The sequence below is a fragment of the Vulpes vulpes genome, chromosome 7, assembly GCF_048418805.1.
Source record: "Vulpes vulpes isolate BD-2025 chromosome 7, VulVul3, whole genome shotgun sequence".
Classification (NCBI taxonomy): domain Eukaryota; kingdom Metazoa; phylum Chordata; class Mammalia; order Carnivora; family Canidae; genus Vulpes; species Vulpes vulpes.
Window position 1 is genome coordinate 120,128,340 of NC_132786.1, and position 8,511 is coordinate 120,136,850.

Below are 8,511 nucleotides of genomic sequence, written 5' to 3' on the forward strand. Positions count from 1 at the left end.
ATCATCTCATGTAGTCAACTCTTTTTTACAGTGAAAATACTTAAGATATACTCTGAGCAAAGTTCAAGTATAAAACACTTATTATTAAGTATAGTGTAATTGAAAGCAGAACTTTATAGTTAAATGGAGAAAGTTAAGTTCATTATTAATTTGCTAATCGTTCATCTCTACAGGAATAAAAACCTAGGGACATAATGGCTTTTTGTTAAAGGTAATTACCACAAACGGATTTGGAAGCTAGAACTAAACATTAAAAAAAAAAAAGAAAAAAAAAAACATTCCTGAACCCAGCAGAATGCAGGACACATTCAGAAGCTAGATAGGAATGACAGAAGAAAGGCGTAAGAGGAAGTCAGAATCTAGGTCAATATGACTCTTCTCCCTCTAACTTTTATTAATAACTCTCATTGATTCAATGAGGAAAAGGCTGAATAAACTTCAAAATTATAAACCTAAATAACTTATTTGGGTTTCTCTGAAAGATAATGGTTATATTTCCCAGAAATCTAAAAATAAACTCTCCTTACATTGAAAGAGAGGGCCATAATGTGTAAGAGAGCTGATCGCAAATATATGTACATTTGTTGCTAAAACTTGAATCTCTTTACTCGTTAACTCAAACTGCCTTGACTTCTCATGTTTATGCAAAACAGATTTTTTGGAGAAAAAAGAAAGGTACTGTAACATCAGAGGAAATCATCAAAGAACTAGTGGCAACATCTTAAGGCTTTTATCAAAGTAGTGAGGGAATGCATTAAAGCAACAATATCTGAAGCTTACATGTGATGGGACTACTAAATTTAATAGTGTATCTTATGAACATATGTGTATATAATGATTTTTCTGTAAGAATACCTCATTCTGAAAGACTTTTTTTCCCTGAGTAATAGAACACTATTCCTCAAGACAATTCAGAAAAAAATCTACCAATATTTTATTAATAATAGATGTCTCACACTACAAACAGAGGACCAAAGTTTTGAAAAACTATATGCACTGTAAGTGAAGTTATACAAAGGGGAATAAGCTTATGAATGGAAAAGTCATTAAAAAAAACCCTCATTGAATTCTTCTGAGAAAATGGTAGGCTAAAACATAAATTGTTAAAACTGAGTCACAGTACAGGAGGATTTAAGTAAAAAGAATCGGTTCTCATCGAGCAAATCTGGCCACGCAAGCTATGATCAAACTTGAGATATCTACTTATATTTATTAAAATGTGTTAAGAATAAAACATTCCTTATTTTCAAAGAAAAAGTATTAAAAACAGCTTAGTTTTACCTGCAAGTAATAGGTAAGTAGGAAAAGGAAAGGAAACCCATATGAAAATGTGCGTCTAAGTATTTGAGACTATGACCATTTGAGATGTCTCTGCTGAGAAATGTCATGGAAGATCACGATTGGGTTTACTCATACACTGACAAACCCAAGATCAACTTCTCATGTACTTGAGGGTCATAAAAATAAGCCAAACACTATTGAACAATTTGGTTACTGAAGGAGAATGCATGGATGGGAATGCTAATGCTATGAAGGAACTCTTCTGGCTGCTACATGGGGTCTTCCTGTGAATGTGAACCACAAAGCCACTACTATCTAATTTCTGGGACTCTCAGCTGCTACATAATGCATAATTATTTGCTGAAAACTAAAAAGGCAATCTACAATCTCTAAAATTCGATCATTTAAATTTATGGCTGAATCATCACTTAAGTCTTCCAATGGGAGCAATATAAAGTTTTTTTCCAGAAGTTGAGAACTCAGCCTTCTGAATATTCAACATAGTAGTAAGTTGCCCTAAAGAAGACAGGAGTGGGATGTATTAAATACTCCAAGGTTTGTCTACACATATTCTCCATCATGGCCAGAGCAAGTCTTATGGGCTAGCCCATAGGCCAACAATGTGTTGCCCCTTCATTAATTGATCTTTTAAGGTATTTGTACAGAATCTATTTAATAAGAACAAACATTTGCTCTTATTACCACTAATATGATGTTTCTTTCTACTCAAAACAAGAGATTTATTGCATGTTCTGAATATAAAATTAAATTGTTTGGAATATTCTTTCCTTTCACAGCGCTACAGTTACTAAGAATAGATGTGCCTAACCACTTATTTTGTTATTATATCTTATCAGAATGTAAGTTTATTTTCTTCTGGCTACTACACCAACGAAACAGTCTTCAATTTCTTTAGTCCTGGTGTTTTCATCAGTTTCTTGAGCAACAACCATTTGGGAAGCATATTCGAGGTTAGATAATAAAGTGAATCACTGGTTCCTGGTAAACAGCCAGATGCTGAGTGTCATTCTCTCCTTCAGCATTTTGACTGCCTACACCTGTTGACGTCAGGCCTCTGACAGCTGACCGGTCTCAGGCTTGGAGGCATAATCTGTAGCTCTGCTTGGAACCTGCCTATGTAAGGTGCAAAATACCAACTGGGACAGGACAGTGTCTGTGAAGGGTTTCTCTTTTTCAAATTTATTTCTAGCAGTGTCACTTCAGTGGAAAGGAAACTAAATTTGATTTTAGCAGTTATGCAAGGAATTGCATGGCGGAAACCTGAGCAAATTAGCACACTACAGCCCATGTATCTCATTGTTGTTGCTGTGCTGCCTAAAAACTGGCACCATATGATGCTATGAAGTCAGCTGGATCTGTAATCTAACACAGGTATCCAAAAGAAAAGGAATAGTTTGGTTTCTAATAATTTATGTGAAAAATATCTCTTCCTTGTTTTATGAGTTCAAAGAGAACAGAAAATTTTTCAGCTTAATCACCACTGAACCCCACCACAAAATTTAGTGCACAACATATAATTAGCACTTAATAGCTCTCTAATGAATAAATGAAATTACTCAGTGTACGACTAAACCCACTAAACATATTGATGATATTTCCTGCACTTTAAGTGCAGCTAAAATCATCCTATCTCCTTCCAGAAAGATGTAAATACAAAAAAATGGCAAAGGATCTAGGGCAAAATCACACAATGATTTACATTTTTGAAATAAAAACTATTCCTGAAAAAAAAAAAAACTATTCCCGTATGCATAGACTATAACACCTGCAAGGGAGATGAACTATTATATAATCTTTTAAATTTATGCCTTGGAACCTTCTTATGGAGAAGACCACTTCGTTATAATAAAAGCAAAAGTGAACACTTACAAAGTGTTATACAAAGTGTTATAATATCTCAGTAATCATACTAAAAACTATATAAATATGGAAAAATTAAACAATCCGATGAGGAGATCCTAATAATTCCCATATTATAGGTGATAAATTGAAGCATAGAGTTCAAGTAAGACACAAAGTCATATTGGAGGCAAAATTCATGCTCAGGAAGGAAGTCTGTCTAAAGTTGAATTGTTTTTAAGTTTATTTATTCATTTTAGTAATCTCTTTACCGAATGTGGGGCTTGAACTCATGACCTCCAAATCCTGAGTCCTATGCTCCTCCAACTAGCCAGCCAGGTGCCCCTAAAGTTGAATTCTTAACATCACAAAACATTACTTCTAGTGATGAGATTCTTTAGGTACCTATCAAGTTATACTCATATAAGCTGTCCAAAAGAAATTGCTCTTCTACAGAACTGGAACAAACAGTATTATTTTGTATTAATACACATCTGAAACATTTATACCCATACCCGTGGTATTTTACATTCAAGTGCAGCATACATGATGTATGTATCAATATGTATGTATCCATATTAGTATACTCTGGAGGAGGAGGAACAGAAAAAGGAACAGCATTAATAATAGCAAAAATAGCTGCAAACATTTATTGAATATTTTCTACACACTGTGATCAGCACTTCTCATGCATTACTGGTCTAATCCTTCCAAAAAATTTTGATAGGCACTACTGTTTATCATCTACTTAATCCATATTGTCAAACTAAAGACTAGTTAAATTAACTTTTTGGTATGTCAGGTGCTTTTTGGAGCCTCATGCTAAGGATTTGTGCTGTAAGAAGGAGAGAGGAGCCAAATTCTGTCCTGAGGAACTGTCCTGAGGATGGGGCTGCTGGAGAAATGAGCAGTGTGGTTTGCAACATGTTAATTTCTAGATGCCCATTAAATTACCAAATGCAAACATAAAGGAGGAGAGTAGATGCAGTGCACAAATGGGGGGATTGGTCAAGGTAGAGGCACCAAGAGTCCATTCAGAGTGAAAGGAGGGAAGCCAGGGAGTGTGGACAGACTCAGAAAGCTGGAAAATGGGAAATGTGTGTGTGTGGGGGTGGGGGGGGTGAGAGTTTTTGGAAGTTCTCTTCCAATGGCTCACATTTCCTGAGTGACGTAGAATGTAAGAGCGGGGAGAGGCATGCAAGGTTGGTGAGGAAGGAGAGATTTGAAAGACAGATGGAATGAATTTGGACATGTAATTGAATTTCTAGGCAATAGTAAAAGCCAATTTGAAATTCATAGTTATTAATTTAAAGTGAAACCAGACAGCCTGTTTGTTTAGGTTTTTCTTCCCTCTACTTCCTGTGGGCATGTCCAGAGTACAGTTGGGTTTAAATAGGATTGAGGTTTTGGCAGATCAGAAAGGTGAAGGAAGAGATGGACAAAGAATTTGAACATTTGAAGAGTGTGAACAAAGGCATTTTGATGTTACCAGTGGTGATACTGTTAATAATGATGACAATAATAACAAAAGCTAACCCAATAGTGTATACTGTGTGCCAAGAAGAAACTGCTCTGGGCACATTACATAAATTATTTTTTTCTTCACAATAATCTTACGTGGCATATGTAACTGTTATTTTCTCCATTTTACAGATTAGTAAACTGAAGCAGAAAGATTAAGTAAATTATTGAAGGTTATAGCTAGTAAGTGGTGAAGGCAAGGTTTAAGCCTTTTTATTCCAGGCAGTCTGGCTGAACAGAAATTCTATACTGCCATGAAGAACTGTGGAATCTATTCAGTAAGGAGAGAATTACGACCATGAAAGATAAAGGTAATGAAATGGTGGAAAGATCAATGAGTTGTAGGTCCCAGTGGAGTAAAAAAGACTTAATGCCAGTAGTTGAGGGTCTTCAATGATATGAAATAAAAAACACGATGTGTTAGTTGGTGATGGAATTCACGGAATTAAAAATCATGAAAGATGTGCCTATATCTGGAATGATGATGTCTAGAATATAATCGCATAAAAGGCTGGTTAATGTAATAGAGTCCAAGATCCCTGGGAGGAAAAAAGATCAAAGGATTAAAAGACCAAAGTTTTAATGATATCTATAGAAGTATTGAAATGACCAACACAAAACCAGTTTTAGAGAGAATGACCCAGATCCAGAGAATGACACAAATCCAGATCAGAGAATGAAGAAGTTCAATACTCAGATGATGATGATTGCTGGATGGGGCTGCCTGATTTAGCAAATAAAAATACAAGATGGTCAGATGCCTTTTAATTTCAGATAAAACTGATTTTTTTTAGTGTATGTCCCAAATATTGTGTAGGTCATACATATACCAAAAAAAAAAAAAGTATTGTTCTCCTGATACTCAGATATAGCCGGGCATTGTATGTTTTATCTGGCAAACCTACTAATGGAGCCAGCATCTGAATTCAGATTTATCCTACTCACAGATTAAGCTCCTAAACTTGGTATAATATATCTTTATCATTATTATCAATTTAAACCAGTTAATAAATAAGTTTTACCAAGTCAGAATTATACTTGTAGCTTACTAAATTAGAGTAAATTTCCTTCTATGATCTTACGATATTATATTCATATGAATATATAAATGTGTATGGCATTTTACAAAAGCAAAAAGTATTTTAAAAGCGCAAACTGCAACCTAAAATTTTTATCAAGAGTTATATGTGTAATTAGATATCAATGGGCAGGCTCCTGATCATCTATGTTGTTAATTCAGTTTAGCGAATAAGTCCAATTATGATGACAGGAAAATAGCTCTGCATTATCACAAATCATCTTTCATCTCTGACATAAATGGGAAAAGATTCCTCTCAGTAATTCCACAGTTATATTTAAAACAAATTTAGCATTGTGTTTGAAGTTATGCTTTTAAAAGCAATAGGCCCCATAGTTTGGAATCAATGCTACGGTAATGTCTGTCATTTAAATATGGCTTTTTTTTTCTTTTTCCAATGCTATTTCAGGTTATTTCATCTTTAATTTAAGTCCTTATTGAATTATGTAGACAAAATAAAAAAAGATAGAAATATATGTGTATTAGAAAGAATACGAATCTAAATAATTCCAAATGAATTAAACATACAAATATTTTGCAATATTTGTTATAAGGTGATTTTGTAGTCTATTTGGACTTTTTTAGTGTTGTCATATTGGTTTTTCCTACAAATTATATGAGCAACATCAGAAATATATGTGGATTATATGTTGCAAAAATATTTGTAATAAATATTTTATACAATCAAAATGTAAAATTTTTAGAGATACTGTATGTAAAATGTTGATTTTTCAATGTAATGTTATATACACATAATTCCAGTGACTTCACAATTCTGTGAAGAATTCAGTATAGCTATAGTAATATCTGTTTTGCAAACAAGAAAATGAAGAATACAGAGAAAGCTTGAAATATGACAAACTAATCAATTGTAAGTTTCATTCATTTCAACAGATATTTCTATTATGTTTCTATGATCTTTCTACTGTGATAACCCATATTCCCGAGTGTTCTATTTGGTACATACTGTGCCATATTGTTTCTGTTTTCATCGATACTATAATTAACAGCTATTAAGGATTACTTTATAATGATTGCTAGCACATTGTTAAACCTTACTAAAACAGTAGGAAAACTATTGTTAAGAAAGCATAAACTGAATGCTACTATAGCTGATAAAGGGACTGGACTTACTCTTCTAACAGAAACAACCAAAAAAAAGACAAAAATTTAAAAAAAAAACTTTCTTTCCTTCTTTTTTTTTTTTTTTTTTTTTTTTTAGATTTTATGTATTTAGTCATGAGAGACAGAGAGAGAGAATGGGAGGCAGAGATAGAGAGAGAAGCAGGCTCCCCACTGAGCAGGGAGCCCCATGCGGGACTCCATGTAGGATTTGATCCCAGGACCCTGGGATAATGACCTGAGAAGAAGGCCAATGCTTAACCAACTGAGCCACCCAGGCGCCCCCAGAAAACAAACAAACAACCCAACTATCACAAAACTGGACATGAGTTAATAAGAGAATGATCCCTGAGAGACAGGAGACAATCAAGAATAAAATAAGCTCAGTGATGCCCCTAGTTTACTGCCATGAGAGTTTTCCAGCCTGTCTTACAGAGAAAAGTCAACCTATGCAGAAGCTGGCAGATTCTATAAGTGCAGAAAGCAGAAATGAGAATATGAGGAGACCAAGGTGGATAGAGTTCTCAGGACAGCATACTGGGGAGAAAAGAGCTGCATAGAGAAAGAACTCCAGATATCACCAGGTATCCCTCTTAAAGTATTCAACTACATGCTGATTAGCACATTTATGTGAGAAAAATAGCCCAAACCAAACAAAGAACTACCTGAAATAATTAGAGACAGCGGACATTCTAGAAAGCATGATTCACAGGCATTGGATAGAGAATCCAGAATGATCTTGTCTCAATTATGAGGATACTTAACCCTAGCTTTAGCACCGATCTGGTCCTATCTAAAAACCAAAACAAAAACTTAAAACCATGATCCAAAATTTTCAAATTCTTTCTAAGTCACTGAATTGTGTCCCAGAACAAAGTTCAAAAATATTTATAAGAAAATAAAAATATCCAGCATCTAATAAGGTAGAATTTGCAATATCTGGAAACTGTTTAAAAAATTATCAAAAAGAGAGAAAAAAGAGAAAAAATGATCAAAGATGTAAAGAACCAGAAGAACACAACCCAAAATGAGGAGAAAAATCGATCAAGAAAAATCAATTTTCAGGAATAAGAAGAAAATGCCATTAAAACATTATGATAGGGATCCCTGGGTGGCGCAGCGGTTTGGCGCCTGCCTTTGGCCCAGGGCGCGATCCTGGAGACCCGGGATCGAATCCCACGTCGGGCTCCCGGTGCATGGAGCTTGCTTCTCCCTCTGCCTATGTCTCTGCCTCTCTCTCTCTCTCTCTCTCTGTGTGACTACATAAATAAATAATAAAAAAAAAAATTTTTTTAAACATTATGATAATTGTACTGTAAATTTGAAAAAGCATGTGAGACGCAAAGTATGCTGGATTGGAATAAGAGCAGATTACATACTGCTGAGGAAAAAGGTTAGGAAATTTAAACTTATAACAAAATATACAATCCAAAAAGAAACAGAGTAAAACAAGAATAACAACAACAATAAAAATAAACACAATGTCAGTTAGCTGTGGGACAACTTGAAGTAGCCTAAAATATGTGCAGTTGTATTCCCCAGAGTCAGGAAAAGAGAGAGAACAGAAAAAAATATTGGGAGAAATAATGGCCAAAAACTTTTCAAGTATGATAAAAACTATAAACGCAGAGATCCAAGAAGTTCAATTA